Below are 19,922 nucleotides of genomic sequence, written 5' to 3'. Positions count from 1 at the left end.
GCCAAGGAAAGCAAGTTCCCTATGTTCGGGGTGAAAAAGGATGGTGAGGAATTAAAGAAACACTCCTTCTTTCTCCACATATGGATTATTGTACGTGTCGCTGAGGGGACCATATACTTGTATAATGAGAAGAACAAGAAAAGATCACCAATATGTATTGTGTAGTTATTATGTGACAAATACTGTTTAAAGCACTTTTGTTCATTCAGACGTTCACGCAACGAATAGTTCTTGATTGCCTTCTCTGTGCTTAACAATGTTCTCGGCACTGGAGAGCCGGTGGCGAATAGGACAAGAATAATTCTTGCCTTCGTGGAGTGAAAGGACTGTGGGGGAAATAGGAGGTAGACTAGAAATCAAAGAAAGAACGTGAGGTTTGAAAAAAATGCTACGAGTAAGGTAAAATGGGTGTTTTGTGACAAAGAAAAGAGGAGGACAATGGTGAGGGGAGACCATCCAAGGTGGTGACAAGTAGGATGAAAAGTCAGCTATGTCAAGAAACTTCCAGACAGGGGGCTTCCCTAGTGGCACAGTGGTTAAGAATCTGCCTGCCAGTGCAGGGGACAGGGGTTTGAGCCCTGGTCTGGGAAGATCCCACATACCGTGGAGCAACTAAGCCCGTGCGCCACAACTACTGAGCCTGCAAGCCACAACTACTGAGCACGCGTGCCACAGCTACTGAAGCCCGTGCACCTAGAGCCCGTGCTCCACTACAAGAGAAGCCACCGCAGTGACAAGCCCGCACACCACAACGAAGAGTAGCCCCTACTTGCCGCAACTAGAGAAAGCCTGGGCGCAGCAACGAAGAAGACCCAACACAGCCAAAACTAAATTAATTAATTTTTTTAAAAAAAAGAAAGAAAGAAACTTCCAGACATAGGAGACAGCAAATTGGAAGACCTGGAACATCAAAGAAGGCCTTAGAGCTCTACATGCATCATTTTGCCATTTATTCCACAAGCAATCTTACAATGTGGGCATCATTAGTCCCACTGAGTAGATGATAAAACGATGCAATTTGCCCACGTTCACCTAGATAAGAAGTAGTAAAGCTGGTATTTCAATTCCCATCTAATTACAGAGATGCCTTTCTTACTCCCTTTTAATTTAACAGAAGCACACTACGGACATTACTGTGATACCATTCCTTTTTTTGCTTGGCAATATATCCTAAGGATCTCCACCAATGAAAGTGATTAAACTCTACCTTTATTTCCCTTAATTCCTTTACGAATGTATACACCCGTCTATCAGTTTCCTAAGGCTGCCCTTAAAAAATATGCCTCCAACGGGATGGTTTAACCAACAGATGTTTTTGTCTCATAGTTCTGGAGGCTAGAAGTCTGAAATCAAGGTGTTGGCAGTGCTGGTTCCTTCTGAGGGCTCTGAGGGAAGGACACGTTCCAGGCCTCTCTCCTAGCTTCTGTGAGCCCCAGGCATCCCCTCGCTTGCAGATGGGCCATCCTCTCCTTGTCTCTTTTCACATCATCTTTTCTGTGCCCCAATGTCCCCCCTGCTTATAAGAACACAGTTACATAAGATTAGGCCTCACCCTAATGACCTCCCTTTAACTTGATTACCTCTGTGAAGATGCTATCTCCAAATAAAGTCACTATGTGATGTACAGGAGGTTAGGACTTCAACATATCATTTTTGGAGGACACAGTTCAGCCTATAACAACCCATATATATTATTTTACATAAGAGGTTATTTCACATGCTGGGGTGCTGGTTTGTTTCTGTGTATCTAATGCTGTCTTAGTTTTGTTTAATTCCTTCTTCCAACTACATTCTCCACCAGGACAGCCACGACTATCTCTCTAAGGTAACCTGCGTTAGCACCTGGTTTATGATTTTCTTATCTATGCACACACGCACACGCGCACGTATAGAGAGATTTTTGTGTTTTATAAAATATGAGTAACGTTATAAACATGACTCTTACCTTTCTCACTTAACAGTACCAGTCATCACAGAGGCTTACTCAACTCAACTGGTATAACTTGATCATTTCTTTTTAGAGCATTATAATATTCTGTAATGTATAAGGACCATAATTCATCCTACCCTTCTTCATTTGTTAGGCTTTCTCATGCACTCCACAGTACTGCTCCTCTCATTCAGAACTCTGTGTGGTTTATAGCTCTCAAAAAGATAAGCAGTTTGAAGTGGTTGAGTGTAACAGCCCGTGTAATCCATCATCAGGAATTAGCCATCCCTGTCCTGGATCAAGGTCAACACAACACTACACCTTTAAATGCAGCCATTCAGGGAGTGCTTTGGGAATCGGGCCTTCTCCCAAACTGGTTCACAGAATGATTCGGAATAGAGATTTCGTCTTTATTTCCATGATCCTCAGTCTCCTTATCTACCTCTGAGGATTGTTAGAAGAACTGACTTCAGGAGCATTTTTTCGGTCACTATAATGAGTCAATAGCAAGCATTCAATAAAATAATTCCTCTTATTAACATAATGCTTACTTTTTCTTTCTTATTTTGACCAGTTTTATAATCCTACCAGCTGATTTTTTATAATTGTTTAGTGGTATTATTTAAAGGCACAACTTATGATTTCCTCATTGCCAGTGGTGCCAATGTACTGGCTGCCCTGCTGAATTTCATTGCTAAGAAGTTTCCTGCGAGAAAAGGGAGAGAAATTGGGATGGGGGCAGAGTATACGACAATCGAAGATTCTCCAATATAAACGGTCCACTAACATTTGGATAAAAATTATGGTTAAAAATACTGAAAAAGGAATTGAAGTATTTATGATCAAAATAAGACATTTTTAGATAATTATATTGCTTTTTTGTGTCACATTATTGTAAAAATGACTTAGCAGCATCAAGGAATAAAACAAAGACCTCTAGAGCTAAAAACAAACAAACAAAATGTTTCCCAAGACAACAGAACATTAGTGAAGAAAATCCCTGTACAGTTTGCAGGGATTTGTACAGTTTGCTCATTAAGCATTGAAAACATTCACTTGTTTGGCACAGAATGAGTCTAGAAGTCTACAATGTTTGGCTAAACAATTCCCATTGTTCACTGGTCAAGAAAGGATCCTCAATATGGTCTAGTAAGAGTCTGGTGTGCTGGGCCACTTAAAACTTATGACAGTTTATGAGTTCAGCTGCTTAGGGTCAATTGTAATAAAATACATTTTAAAATTTGACATCACATTAGCATGTGTTCCTGTCCACTGAAGATACTCATTTTGCAGAAGAAACAGAGTCCAATTTCTAAATACTCATTGCATCTATTAATGTGCTATCTCTACTTTTAGATCAATGATTAAAATCCTAAAACAGTTAGGAAAGTTTAAAAATTACTCATAGATTCAAACCTACACTTAGGATTTTAATATCCCCAAATTATTTTGAGTAAAACTGATAACTCTAAATTTACATTCTAATACTTTAACCATGACAGTTATTAGGAAACGCAATGAAACACATTGTTTTTGACACTCTTGAAAAGATATGTTACATAGTAACTCTAAAGGAAGGCAAAGTTACAAAGCAATGCAATTCAGTATCCCTGACAGGCAGTAGATGACCGTGACTTCCTAAAACAGGCTTAGTCAAAAGGAAATAGGTGTAAAATGTGGATGTCCAGGAGCTGGAAAATGAATGCAAGAAAAACAGCTCAAGTTGTACAAGCTAAAAGGCTTCCAAAAACCTACACAGTAATACAAGTGTGAGGAATCATCTCTACCAGATGAAACAGTGAAACATTCATCGAGAAGCAACTTCTGTATATTTAAATATATTACTGGCAACCACAATTCTCCCTCAAACCTACATGACTGTATTTTTTCATTCAATTATGTTATCTCACATCTTAGTGACTCACTGATCAAGTGTAGGGCTCTCATGGGGCATATCTTTTCCTTAGCTGACTTGGGATGCCCAAATGCCAAACGAGAACTTAACTGAAGGAGTCATTTCATGCAGGCCTTAGGAGAGTAATGCTATCTTGGTCTCCAAAAAAATCAGCTAAAGATAGTCTCAAATTTCAGAAACAACATCATGAGCTTATGTTTTTCCAGTTTTTATTTCGAAGTAGAACATTCAAATATTTCATTCTCTTTTGCATTATGCCAAGATTATACCTATAAATATAAAATGAGCAACATATGCAAAATAACAATGACCAAATACCCTTTGCTTGTCTTTCTGTTTTAAATATTTCCTAGAGGACATGGGAAGCAGAAGGATCTTCATTCCTCGTCAAGGTTCTTGTCAGTGAATGAGAGTGTTGTGTAGCAATACAGCTCAAGGGCTCCTGGAGAGACAGCTGATGGAGGGAACCACAGCACAAGTGCAATTCCACTAGACACGCCCTTAATATTTCATTCACAAAAAGAAATGACTTATTTGGCTTGTGGTCCCATATTCAAGCATATTTACTGCTGGGGAGGACAGGGCATAGTTTTTTTTTTTTTTTTTTTTTTTTTGTGGTACGCGGGCCTCTCACTGCTGTGGCCTTTCCCGTCATGGAGCACAGACTCTGGAGGCGCAGGCTCAGTGGCCATGGCTCACGGGCCCAGCGATTCCGTGGCATGTGGGATCTTCCCGGACCGGGGCATAAACCCGTGTCCCCTGCATCGACAGGCGGATTCTCAACCACTGCGCCACCAGGGAAGCCCAGGCATAGATTTTTGTGAGGCATCTACAGGGACTGAAGAACTGGCTGTGAGGTTGTTACTACAGGTGATTTCTAAGAACATCTCCAGCTCTCTGCCGAGGTGCATGGATAAAGCCTGTCCCTTCTTCAGGACATACTGGGTTAAAGGAATTCTTCAACAAAACTTCAAAAGCACAGTCTATGAAGCAAAAGAACATTACTCCGATTTCAACAAAATTAAAGAAATTTACAAAGGAGTTAGTGGGTGAAAGAAATGGAGATGGTATGCACAGTGTATTAAATTGTCAATTCAGACTATACTACAAAGCTACAGTAATCAAGACAGTATGGTACTGGCACAAAAACAGAAATATAGATTAATGGAACAGGATAGAAAGCCCAGAGATATTACAGGGAGGGGGAAGGGTAAGCTGGGACAAAGTGAGAGAGTGGCATGGACATATATATACTACCAAATGTAAAATAGATAGCTAGTGGGAAGCAGCCACATAGCACAGAGAGATCAGCTCAGTGCTTTGTGACCACCTAGAAGGGTAGGATAGGGATGGTGGGAGGGAGGGAGATGCAAGAGGGAAGAGATATGGGGACATATGTATATGTATAACAGATTCACTTTGTTATAAAGCAGAAATTGTAAAGCAATTATACTCTAATAAAGATGTTAAAAAAAAAAAAAGCCCAGAGATAAACTCACACACCTATGGTCACCGTATCTTTGATAAACGAGGCAAGAATATACAATGGAGAAAAGACAGCCTATTCAATAATTGGTGCTGGGAAAACAGGACAGCAACATGTAAAGGAATGAAATTAGAACACTCCTTAACACCATACACAAAAATAAACTCAAAATGGATTAAAGACCTAAATGTAAGGCCAGACACTATAACACTCTTAGAGGAAAACATAGGCAGAACACTCTGTGACATAAATCACAGCAAAATCCTTTTGACCCACCTCCTAGAGAAAAGGAAATAGAAACAAAAATAAACAAATGAGACCTAGTGAAACTTAAAAGCTTTTGCACAGCAAAGGAAACCATAAATAAGACGAAAATACAACCCTCAGAATGGGAGAAAATATTTGTAAATGAAGCAACTGACAAAGGATTAATCTCCAAAATATACAAGCAACTCACGTAGCTCAATATCAAAAAAACAAACAACCCAATCCAAAAATGGGCAGAAGACCTAAATAGACATTTCCCCAAGGAAAATATACAGATTGCCAACAAACACATGAAAGGATGCTCAACATCACTAATCATTAGAGAAATGCAAATCAAAACTACAATGAGGTATCACCTCACACCAGTCAGAATGGTCATCATTAAAAAAACTACAAACAATAAATGCTGGTGAGGGTGTGGAGAAAAGGGAACCGTCTTGCACTGTTGGTGGGAATGTAAATTGATACAGCCACTATGGAGAACAGTACGGAAATTCCTTAAAAAACTAAAATAGAACTACCATACGACCCAGCAATCCCATTACTGGGCATATACCCTGAGAAAACCATAATTCAAAAACAGACATGCACCACAATGTTCATTGCAGCTCTATTTACAATAGCCAGGACATGGAAGCAACCTAAGTGTCCGTCAAAAGATGAATGAATACAGAAGATGTGGCACATACATACAATGGAATATTACTCAGCCATAAAAAGAAATGAAAGTGAGTTATCTGTAGTGAGGTGGATGGACCTAGAATCTGTCATACAGAGTGAAGTAAGTCTGAAAGAGAATAACAAACACCATATACTAACACACAAATACGGAATCTAAAAAAAAAACGAAACTGGTTCTTAAGAACCTAGGGGCAGGACAGGAATAAAGACACAGACGTAGAGAATGGACTTGAGGACACAGGAAGGGGAAGGGGAAGCTGGGACGAAGTGAGAGAGTGGCATGCACATATATACACTACCAAATGCAAAATGCAAAATAGATAGCTGGTGGGAAGCAGCCGCATAACACAGGGAGATCAGCTCGGTGCTTTGTGTCCACCTAAAGGGGTGGGATAGAGAGGGTAGGAGGGAGAAGCAAGAGGGAGGAGATATGGGGATATATGTATACATATAGCTGATTCACTTTGTTATACAGCAGCAACTAATACAACATTGTAAAGAAATTACACTCCAATAAATATGTTAAAAAAAATTCACCCACAGGAAGCTTTTGCAGATTAATCTCAAAAAAAAAAAAAAAATTTAAGGTGTCAATATCTAGCACCGTCAGGGAACTCCTACAATCATCTGGAGGACTGTAGAAAATGGGCAAAGGAAACAGACGAGCAGTACACATAAGAAGAAACTCAAATAAATGCTCATGAGAATGTGAAAGGACATTCAAAATTACTGGCAATCAGGAAAAGTCAAGCAAAGACACCAATAAGATATCACATCATACCTTTTAAATTGGCAACAATTAGAAAGTCAGATATTGCCCAGTATTCATGGGATGTGGAGACTGTCACGAATTGCTAATGAGTGATGGCTGGTGTAGACCTTCTGGAAAGCAATCCAGCACTATCTTGCCAGATGTAAACATAAATATAAGTATACAAGTCCAGGATGTATATACCAGGAAAATTCTCACACAGCCCCATAAAGATTGGTTCAAAGCATTGTTTGGGTTGGTAAAGAGTTAGAGGTAAGCTGAGTGTTCACAATGAGTAGAAAGGAAAGGTTGTTGCCCACCACAAAGAATTATCCAGAAGGTACAAGTTAGTATGTGTCACTTATGCCTCAATTTCTAAAAAAGAGACAAATTAGTTAGATAAACTTGTCAACATAGATTGATCTTAAAAAATGTGGTGTCTAGTGGAAAAATGTAAGAAACAATTAGAGACCTACAGTATAACATCATCTACATAAATTCAAATATAACTACATATAACACTTGGCAAGAATACATTCATGTTAAAGGATATACTTTAAACACATTAAAATACCTGCTTATGGGGATATGAGATTTTTTTTTTTTTTTTTTTTTTTTTTTTTTTTTTTTTTTTTGCGGTATGCGGGCCTCTCACTGTTGTGGCCTCTCCCATCGCGGAGCACAGGCTCCGGACGCGCAGGCCCAGTGGCCATGGCTCACGGGCTTAGTTGCTCCGCGGCATGTGGGATCTTCCCGGACCAGGGCACGAACCCGTGTCTCCTGCATCGGCAGGCGGACTCTCAACCGCTGCGCCACCAGGGAAGCCCGATATGAGATTTTTTTGAAATGCAATCCTTAAAATGAAATAAGATGTATGTACAAAAGATATCAGGTCCACAAAGCTAAAGCACTTTGAAATCTTTCTCACTCTCCTCTAAAATCTCTCTCTTAACTCTGTTTCTCCAATGTCAGCAGTTTTGGAGGAAAAGTGTTCGTGGGGAGAGAGAGAGAGAGAGAAAGAGAAGGGGAAGGGCAGAGAAAGTGTGTATGCAAAGTATATGTGGATGGAAATGGGACAGGATAGAAACCAAGTAATAGCATCATAACATCATCATAAAAATCCAGTTCTCTTCCTAGAACAATCCTAACGGTTATAATAAAACTTAGATTTATTTTCCCTTAAATAATGATAGTTTTCATTGTCATCACTATTCATGTTAGCTAGTGTATAATTTTTAGTTGGGACTTCAACAGTCAACAGAGTAAGATAAAAAAATCAGGACTTCCTGCGAACTTCTTAGTTTCTCACTCATTTACATACATTTTTATTCCTTAATTTAAGCCTCTATTTTTCCCTTTCAGTCTAGTTCAAGTTTTCGAAAATGGTCACTATCTCTGCTAAGATCAATGCCTCAGATCAGTCATTCTTGCATGTGTACGTAAGCTGTAAACGTGTGTGTGATGAGATAATTTCTCTCCCTCTCCCCCTCTCCCCCCCCACACATACACTCTCACTAAACATCCCCGTCCACTGAACAATACTATGCTAAATCTTCATCATACACATATAGTCTAAATAGGATAACAGAATGGCACCCAGGACATACAATCTAGCAGCAAACTGTTTTATTCCTCCAGTCCCAGCAGTTTTGGAGGAAATATGCTTATGCATGAGTTAGAAAGGGTGTGTGTGGTATACACGTGTGGATGTGTGTGTGCATATGCATGCGTGCACAAAGTGTATGTGGATGGAGGCGAAGTGAAAACCAACTCTATCAGAATTTTTTTTCTAACATATCTGCATACTTTCAGGGAAAATGCAGTCTCTACTTAAAACATCCCCTGCCTGAGCTCAGCTCGGTGCTCTGTGGTGACCCAGATGGATGAGATGGGGAGGTGTGGGAGGGAGGATCAACAGGTAGGGGATATATGTATACACAGAGCTGATGCACTTCATTGTACAGCAGAAACTAACAAAACATTGGAAAGCAACTACATCCCAATAAGAAAAGAAAAAAAAAGACAGAAAAATAATTATAATAAGCAGCCCCTGCCCTTCCTTTTAGCTTCTATCTAAAGCTTCACCCTTCCTCTCACCTGCCTGGCCCCAAAAGACATTCGACTTCATACCTCTGCTCAACTGCCCTGCTCTACAGTGGTCTCCCAGATACCCTGAGCACATTTAAAAACATGAGAGAGGCCAATGAGTAGGCACGAACTTGGGTGTAGAGGACAAAACGACAGCTATCAGCCCATGTTCTGATCAAGCTAAAGAGAAAGACAGGGCCTCTTCTTGAGGGAGCTCAAATTCTGCACATTAGAACTTGCAGAAACAAGCTCACGTGAAATGGTCTTTCCCCACATTTTGCTTTTGCTTGAAGAGCATGGCAAAAGAAAGAGAAGAGCAAAAGGACAGAACCTAAGATTTCTTCGTTTTTTGTTTTTTTGGGGTTTTTTTTGCTTCACTTTGAGCCATTTATAAAATGATACATCACAGGAAGATAGGAGCCAGTTTTCAAATTTGGATGCCTCAGTCAGCTATCCATACACAAAACATGGAATGTCGGCAGTCCCTTCTTGCCAGCTTTAGGCATTTGGTCTCCTGTTGAAAGCTTTCCAAATGGACAGATGCACAAGTACTGTTTCATGGGCCGGATACTAAAATCAAAACTCTGTCTGCAGGAATAAAGACTCAGACATAGAGAATGGACTTGAGGACACAGGGAGGGGCAAAGGTAAGCTGGGACAAAGTGGGAGAGTAGCATTAACATATATACACTACCAAACGTAAAACAGATAGCTAGTGGGAAGCACCCGCATAGCACAGGGAGATCAGCTCGGTGCTTTGCGTCCACTTAGAGGGGTGGGATAGGGAGGGTGGGAGGGAGATGCAAGAGGGAGGGGATATGGGGATATATGTATACATATAGCTGATTCACTTTGTTATACAGCAGAAACTAACATAACACTGTAAAGCAATTATACTCCAATAAAGATGTTAACAAAAAAAACTCTGTCTGCAAATTCAAGAGCAATGAAATTGTGTTGCAAATGCTGACTGGGCTGAGAGGGAGTCCATACAGCAGTGGAGGATTACAGCAAACTGGCATCACTTAAGCAAAGGTAGTAAAGGGAAATTTACTAAAGAAGAATCACATCTAGTGTTATCAGACCCCTACTATTGTCCAATTCTCAAATTTACTGTTCAAAGGGAAAGAAGAAACTTGCGAAGGATTCATGATAAAACAACCAAAGGGCTTCCCTTCCCTGGTGGCGCAGTGGTTGAGAACCCGCTTGCCGATGCAGGGGACACGGGTTTGTGCCCCGGTCCGGGAAGATCCCACATGCCGCAGAGCGGCTGGGCCCGTGAGCCATGGCCGCTGAGCCTGTGCGTCCGGAGCCTGCGCTCCGCAACGGGAGAGGCCACGGCAGTGAGAGGCCTGCGTACCACACACACACACACACACACACACACACACACACACACACACACACACAACAAATTTTCAGAATTATAGTTAGCAGAGAGTTTTCAAAGTCATATATTTCAGTAGATAAATGCTAATCTTCATTATTGCCTTTAAAACCACCTTTTGTTAAGCTCAATATGTCCATCCATGCAATTAACCTTTATTAAGTGTCTACTGTGTGGCAGTCATTGCATTAAGTGATGTGTGTGTGTGATCGCATTTAATGTTACAACAACCCATAATGGGTTTTTAATACATCTTCTGAAAAAGCACTTAAATTGGGAATATGTTCCACCATCTCATTATTTTTCAATCAGTCACAATTGATTTAGAAGTAACCACATGTAGGTAGATACACAGAGAAAAGAATCCTATGTTCACACACAACGTACAAGAGTGTTCATAGCAGCATTGCTCAAAATACGTCTGATTAATAACATTAGAATGGATAGATTATGGTTTATTCAAACAATGAAATACTATACAACACTGAAAATGAGCAGATCTCAAGGACATGAAATCTTCCAAATGACCCTCACAAAAATAACACTGAGTGAAAGAAGCCAAACACCAAAGGGGATATGCTATGCAGTTTCACTTATACAAAGTTCAAATATTCATACAAGCAAAGCTAATCAAAAAAGGTAGCAGTCAGAATATCGGTTACCCTTTGGGGGCCTGCATGGGGCCTGGAAGGGACACAGAGGGAAATCTAGAGTGCTGGTAACATCGGGATTCTTGATCTGGGTGGAGACTACAGGGGTGTCCACTGTGTGAAAATTTGCACTGTACCTTCTCTGTGCTTTGGATACTTCAAGACAAAGTTTGTGTACATAAAAAGAAGTAATCACATACACAACACTAACAGTGAGAAGTATTTTCTGTATGATATTCAGTTAAAAAACTTTAAAATCTTACTGTATGACTACAACTTGGTAAACGTATCACTGTGCACTGGCAGAAAGTGCAGAAACTAACAAGAATATGTTACAATATTGAAACTAATAGTAGCAATATTTCTTCTCTTGATGTTGGCATATAATATTATATAATTACTCTTTAAAAAGGAGAAGCAGTATCCTATGTATAAGATTCCTCCAACCTGCTTGTCCACTATGAAATTCCCCCCAGACTCAAGTTATCTTGTAGCTGGGACAAGTGGGCTCTGAAAGACATAATTGCCCCATAAATCAGATCTCCTTTATATACATTTATCTCCTTTATACATTTTTAAATGTACAATATACATTTATCATCAATGTTGTTTCCAGATCATATAAACTGTTAGTAAGTTTGGATTATTCACATGACAATGTTGTCTCAGGCCCAAGAGCTGGGGTCAATGACTCCTTCTCTGGCACCAAGTATGAAAAAAGAATAACCACGCATAAAATAGAACAGTTTACATTACTCGTGAAATAATGTGGGATTTTCACAGGAGAAGCAAAATCTATAATCTGATTATGGAAGGTTTTCTCCTCTAACTTTTCCAAAGAGAGGTAAATCATACAATTTCAAACTCTAAACTGAAAAGTAGAGTCCTTTTAAAGTCCAGATATGAGCAGAAAGTAGTAATCTGAACACCAGGTGGCAATTTGATATCATAACAGTAGCACATAGGAAGAGAAGGCAAATTCTCCAGTTACCACTAAAAGGGATTAACTGTGAGCATACAAAATGCCAGGGAGACGATTTTGTTTTCTATCTCTTTTCCTAACTTACATTTAGAAAAAGGAGAGTTCAAGCAGACAATGAAATTAACCAGGATGTCATGTAAAGTATGGGGTCCTGCTGAAGTCATATGACATTCTTTCCTTTTCTTCCCCCTATTCTAAGTGTACTAAGGCATACATTTTATGCATAAAAGTGTCCCAAATAGGGCTTCCCTGGTGGCGCAGTGGTTGAGAGTCCGCCTGCCGATGCAGGGGACACGGGTTCGTGCCCTGGTCCGGGAAGATCCCACGTGCCGCGGAGCGGCTGGGCCCGTGAGCCATGGCCGCTGAGCCTGCACGTCCGGAGCCTGTGCTCCGCAACGGGAGAGGCCACAACAGTGAGAGGCCCGAGTACCTAAAAAAAAAAAAAAAAAAGTGTCCCAAATAAATCTGCTCCCATCCTATTCCACTCCAACCATGCTTTTCCCTTGGCCCCTTTCCCTTTAGGGTAGTAAGTAAAAGAAACCTACTAAACTACTTTAAGCAAAACTGTAGAATGTATCGGTGAGCTGCAGAGACGTCTCATGAAAAGCAAAAGTGGAAAGTCCACCTCACTTTTAAGGAAAAGTGGAGCTAGTTACATGCGAATCTGGGCCAAGGGCACCATCTTTCCTTCATTATCTGCTTTGCCCTACCTATTTCATTCTTCCTCTTCTTTCTCTCCTTCTCTCTCCCCTCCCTCTCTCTTTCTCTGAAATGGTATATATATTAACTACATAGGGCCACCACCAACTCAGATTCATATTTATAACTAGTTGGCTGCAAGTCCTGAATCCCAATTCTAAATTAATGTTAAAGAGAATCTGATTGGTCCTATTTGATTCTAGCATCCTGGAGTTGTGGAAAATATCTTTTTGGAAAAGAACACAATGAACTCTAAGACCATGAACTTTCAATGCTTTTAAACATTAGACCAGGAACAACACCCTAAAACACCCTTCCAGTTCTCAAGGAAAAAAGGAGAGAAAAGCCAGAGTAAGCCCTCTGATATTCTCTTATGAATGTTCCGGACTCTGTGACCATCATGGGCATGGCGGGCATGTCCATGAATATAAAGACAGAAGAATCAGTACTGATAACACACATCATATTGGAATTCTGTTAGGTTATCATCCTCTCTAAACCTCCTACTTGACCTGAGAATGAATTCCAAATTGCTGTCAAGTCTGAAGTCTTGATACTACATGGAGTCTTGCAAGTCCCTCTAACTCTTCTTGTGCCTCTTTACTTGTGCACTGTGATTCTCTCCACTGTCCTTTATGTACCTCAAACATGTCAAGATGTTTTTACCTTAAAGACAATGCCTTGGCTGCTCTTCATGCCTCAAAATATCCTTCCATCACCTTTTCTTCACATGGCTGACTCTCTCTCACCCTTCAACACTCATTTCAACAGTCACTTCAGACGGGTGTTCGCTGGCTAACTAACAGTTTCTTTCTAATGCATCATTCTTTTAAGTATAACCCCGACCTAAAATTGTCTTGCTTTTTAAAAACACGTGTTTATCTTCTGTCTCATACTGGACTATAAGCCCCACAATTGCAAGAATTTTTTCAGCTTGTTCATTGCTTTTTCCTCACTGCTAAAAAGGGTCTCCTACAGTGGGCAGAAAATAAATATACCAAATGAATGTAAAATGTCAATTAAAATAGTTGTATTCTTAAATGCAAAATTAAAGCTACCTTAATTTTAAATAGCAGCATCAAAATGTTCACTGGTTCAAAAAGGCAGATTCAAAATAAGCCACTGTCCCCCAACTTTCTTGTGAACTAGGTCTGAGACATACAGAGGAAAAGATATCAAGAAGGAGCCTTTGAGTTCTTCAATATATGCAATCAGTGTGATACACCATACTAACAAATTGAAGAATAAAAACCATATGATCCTCTCAATAGATGCAGAAAAAGCTTTTGACAAAATTCAACACCATTTATGATAAAAACTCTCCAGAAAGTGGGTACAGAGGGAAGGGAACCTGCCTCAACACAACAAAGGCCATATAGGACAAACCCACAGCAAACATCATTCTCAATGGTGAAAAACTGAAAGCACTTCCTCTAAGATCAGGAACAAGATAAGGGTGTCCACTCTCTCCACTCTTATTCAACATAGTTTTGGAAGTCCTAGCCACGGTAATCAGAGAAGAAAAAGAAATAAAAGGAATACAAATTGGAAAAGAAGAAGTAAAACTATCCCTGTTTGTAGATTATATGATACTATACATAGAAAATCCTAAAGATGCCACCAGAAGACTACTAGAGCTAATCAATGCATTTAGTAAAGTCACAGGATACAAAATTAATACGCAGAAATGTCTTGTATTCCTATACACAAATGAAAGATCAGAAATAGAAATTCAGGAAACAATCCCATTTACCACTGCAACAAAAAGAACAAAAGACCTAGAAATAACCCTACCTAAGGAGGCAAAAGATCTGTACGCAGAAAACTATAAGATACTGGTGAAAGAAATCAAAGATGACACAAACAGATGGAGAGAATGTTCTCGGATTGGAAAATTCAAAATTGTGAAAATGATGATACTCCCAAAGCAATCTACAGATTCAATGCAATCCCTATCAAATTACCAATTTTTCACAGAACTAGAACAGAAAATTTTACAATTTGTATGGAAATGCAATAGACCCCGAATAGCCAAAGCTTTCTTGAGAAAGAAAAATGGAGCTGGAGGAATCAGGCTTCTTGACTTCAGACTATACTACAAAGCTACAACAATCAAGATAGTATGGTACTGGCACAAAAACAGAAATATAGATCATGGAACAGGATAGAAAGCCCAGAGATAAACCCATGCACCTAATGTCATGTAATCTATGACAAAGGAGGCAAAGACTATACAATGGAGCATAGACAGCCTCTTCAATAAGTGGTGCTGGGAAAACTGGACAGCTACATGTAAAAGAGTGAAATTAGAGCACTTCCTAATACCATACACAAAAATAAACTCAAAATGGATTAAAGACCTAAATGTAAGGCCAGACACTATAAAATTCTTAGAGGAAAACATAGGCATAACACTCTTTGACATAAATCACAGCAAGATCTTTTTTTACCCACCTCCTAAAGTAATGGAAATAAAAACAAAAATAAACAAATGGGACCTAATGAAACTTAAAAGCTTTTTCACAGCAAAGGAAACTATAAACAAGACAAAAAGACAGCCCTCAGAATGGGAGAAAATATTTGCAAATGAATCAACGGACAATGGATTAATCTCCAAAATATATAAACAACTCATGCAGCTCAAGATTAAAAAAACAGACAACTCAATCAAAAAATGGGCAGAAGTCCTAAATAGACATCTCTCCAAAGAAGATATATGGATTGCCAACAAACACATGAAAGGATGCTCAACATTACTAATTATTAGAGAAATGCAAATTAAAACTACAATGAGGTATCATCTCACACCCGTCAGAATGACCATCATCAAAAAATCTGCAAATAATAAATGCTGGAGAGAGTGTGGAGAAAAGGGAACCCTCTTGCACTGTTGGTGGGAATGTGAGTTGATATAGCCACTAAGGAGAACAGTATGGAAGTTCCTTAAAAAACTAAAAATAGAACTACCATATGACCCAGCAAACCCACTACTGGGAGAAAACCATAATTCAAAAAGACACGTGCACCTCAGTGTTCATTGCAGCACTATTTACAATAGCTAGGACATGGAAGCAACCTAAATGTCCATCAACAGAGGAATGGATAAAAAAGATATGGTACATATATACCATGGAATATTACTCAGCCATAAAAGGAAACAAAATTTGGACATTTGTAGAGATGTGGAAGGACCTAAAGACTGTCATAAAGAGTGAAGTAAGTCAGAAAGAGAAAAACAAATACTGTATATTAACACATATATGTGATATCTAGAAAAATGGTATACATGATCTTATTTGCAAAGCAGAAATAGAGACACAGATGTAGAGAATAAACATATGGATACCAAAGGGGAAGGGGGGCATGGTATGTATTGGGAGATTGGGATTTACATATATACACTATTGATACCATGTATAAAGTACATAACTAATCATAACCTACTGTATAGCACAGGGATCTGTACTCAGTGCTCTGTGGTGACCTAAATGGGAAGGAAATCCAAAATAAAGGGGATATATGTATACATATGGCTGATTCACTTTGCTGTACAGTAGGAATCAACATATGTACATGTACATTTGTAAATGTAAGTTTAAAAATATATGAAAAGGCATAAACCATAGATAACCTTTATTCCTAATTCCTTACACTACTTTGACTCCCTTAATTTTGTTAATGGCCTTACCATTTTCATAGTCCACCAAGTTGAAAATCTTGGAGAAAACCTGGGTTCCACCTTTTCCTCATCCCTCAACTCTCATGTCCAATCAATTCCTGAGTTTTACAAATTCTTCTTTCTCAATATCCCTCACATTCATATCCATATTCCTTTAGTATCTTCTTCCAGGCCTTCATTACACCCTCTTTGTTTACAGCAAAAATTTTCACCTGTCTCTACTCCAGTTTTCTCCCCTTTAATCTCTTCTACACACACTCTTGCTCAATTGGTCCTCCTAAAATATATCTCTAAGCATGTCACTTGACTTCAGTATAGTTCTGTAGACAATCAGGAATGACCTGAGTCTAAGTATGAATATCTACCTCACTCTGGAATTCAAGGTCCTCCACAACATAGGCATTAGTTCACAAGATACTTATTAAGGATCAGCACCTGTATAAGGAAGAAAGGTGGAGCAAAGGAAGAAGTCAAAGGGTGAAGCAAGCAAAACCAACTCAGTAGGGAACTCTCAAGAGAATATTGCCAATCAGAGTGTCTCTCAAGAAACTTAATCTCACTTCCATATACCCCCATCCACTTATCTAGGGCCTAGGTATCATCTTGGGCAAGGTGATTCTCCACAGCTGAGGCAGACTCTGAAGGTGGGAGAGAGAGGTGGAAGCTTTTTACCAATTCCTCACAGCAGGGCATGTGGGCAGGCAGTGGGTGGAGCATTTCCCTGTCTACCACCACATACTTCCCCAGCCTTCTTCCTCTCTTCTCCTTAATGCCTACACTGGGCTTACATAAATTACTCTCCTAAAACCACTCCTTCTTATCCATCACATGCTCTTTCCCTTTGTTTATACAGTTTCCTTTGATCATTACGAATCCCACTAGTTTCCTTCCTTTCAATGACTTATCATCAGTCAGCGCCTATCTCAAATATTGCCTCTTACAGAGACCTTCTCTTGAACTTATCAACTGAATGTGGTCTCACCTTTCCCCCCAGATTTCTTTGCTCACACTGCCAGTAGCACCAATTTTTAGCATTTTCTTTGTTCTTATTCTCTTCCCTGAACTAACGTAAGCGTTTTACACATATTATGTTAAATTCACCTTTGTAACTCTTGAAGAATCTGATATGGTACCTTAGCACCATAGGACTTGGACACATAACTTGTGAACTGAACATATGCACCCACATGAGTACTGTTCACTCAAAGGAGAGGGGGAGCATGACATAGGACACTGGGAAAGGAAATTTAAAAAATAAAACTGAAGGTTGATTCCTCAGTTTTCCATTAAAATACCATGTAAAGCTTGTGAAGTGCCAGGTTCAAGGTTGAAGGTGGGATTTCATGTCTAAATTCAATCACTCATCCTAGTTCCACTCCAGGGTTCTACAACTAAATGGAGACCAAAACCATCAGCTTTACCAATGTTAAAAGTGGCTATCAGAATGGTACCTGAGCCCAAATAGGATTTCTTACTCTTTCCTACTTCAACTAAAGATGTGCCAGGCTAGTTTCAAGCTCAGAGCAAGTAAAGCACCTGAGCTGGCCTACCAGGAGAGTGAGGGAGGGAGTGGCTAGAAAGATGACGAATGTGTATTTCAGTAACACTTCCACCACCATAGAAATATGAGGACAGGGAGAAAAAAGCAGGGGACACTTGTGATTGTTAAATAAGGGAAAGAGCTTTCATATCTGGTTCATGAACTGACCCCCAAGGCAATTCCAAGTAGGAAATTTTCCAGAGATTACTGAACACAGTACCATTACTGGAAGAAGTATATGATTTTAAAGACATTCATTTGGATGTATAACTTACGTTCTTTTGAAAACAGCATCAATACTTTAGAGCAGTGTTCCTCAAAGTGTGGTCCCTGGACCAAAAGCACCAGAATAACTCGGGAAATTGCTGAAAATGTAAATTATCAGGCCTAACCCTATACGTACTAAACTAGAAACTGAAAATTTTAACAGACCTTCTAGGTGATTCTGATGCATGCTAAGGGTGAAGACTACTGCTTTAGAGCCACACATTTTTTTCTGAAGGATATTCCTGGATTGTGTTATTATCTCATCTATATCTAATATGTTTCAGTAAAGCTGGTTTAAAATTAGGTGTATCATGATCCTTGTGCTAATCTTTTTTTTAAGTATATAAAGCATTCTTTTTAACAGGAAAAAACATTAATTACCATCCTATAGAAACAGCTGCCTATCACTCAGGGAGCTTTCTGTTTAGAAAAGTAAATTTCCATAATAGAACAAGCACATTGTTTAGGCAAGGATGAACACAGGAACCATTTACTGGTGCATTTCTACATAAATTACGTTTCTTGGGAACACTAGAAAAAACCACTTCATCAAAGAAAAAAGTTACAAAAACAAAAAAAAAGGGGGGCGGGGGGGCTTCCCTGGTGGCACATTGGTTGAGAGTATGCCTGCCGATGCAGGGCACACCGTTCATGCCCCGGTCCGGGAAGATCCCACATGCGGCGGAGCGACTGGGCCCGTGAGCCATGGCCATGAGCCTGTGCTTCCGGAGCCTGTGCTCCGCAATGGGAGAGGCCACAACAGTGAGAGGCCCGCGTACCGCAAAAAAACAGAAAAGAAAAAAGTTAGTTAAGGACAGAAAGGTTGGAATATTACACAAAGTACTCAAACTGATGAAATTTCTAAATATTTTAACATGGAAAGGTGTATGAGTCAATATGATGCTAGAGATTCACAGGCATATTTTATTGATCTACTTAATAGGCAGAGCTTCTACCTTAATGTGGAATATTATTAGGTTTCATAAGGTAATGCACTTGGACTGGTAAAATACTCCAACACATCTCTATATGGTGACCTAGTTCATCTTTATTTTTTTCCCTTTCATTTTTAAGACATAACCTATCACAACTGCCTAGGGAATATGTATTAATAGTTTAAAAATGATGTCTTTTAGATTTCCATTAGAGTTTAGAATTTGTTTCAGTGTTGCTTACAGAAATAAACCATATTATTGTATTTGTACATTTATTCAAAACTAATTTTATAATGTATATCTACTCAATCCCATTATAGTGAAATATAACAATTAGAAAGAGACACATATTGGTAATAGAACGTACATAAGGTACTGAGAAGAATCGGAGTTTAATACTGACTCTGACACTTACTAGTCTTATGACTTAACCCTTCTGGGTCTAAGGTTCTCATCTCTAAAATGAAAATTTTAAATGTATAAAATATATAGGACTATTATGAGTCCATCAGGAGGCTAACTGCTCTTTATGAGACCCATCTCAGCGATACTCCTCTCCCCATATATAACCCAGCCTCACCAAATGCTTGATGCATTTCTTTTGGAACCAGTGAAGGGAATGGACTTTGCATATGTATAGCCCTGGGCAAAGGACAGAGCCAGCA

Source organism: Kogia breviceps, chromosome 6, assembly GCF_026419965.1.
Source record: "Kogia breviceps isolate mKogBre1 chromosome 6, mKogBre1 haplotype 1, whole genome shotgun sequence".
NCBI classification, from domain to species: Eukaryota; Metazoa; Chordata; class Mammalia; order Artiodactyla; family Physeteridae; genus Kogia; species Kogia breviceps.
The sequence above is the reverse complement of the archived record's forward strand: the minus strand, read 5'-3'. Positions refer to the sequence as shown.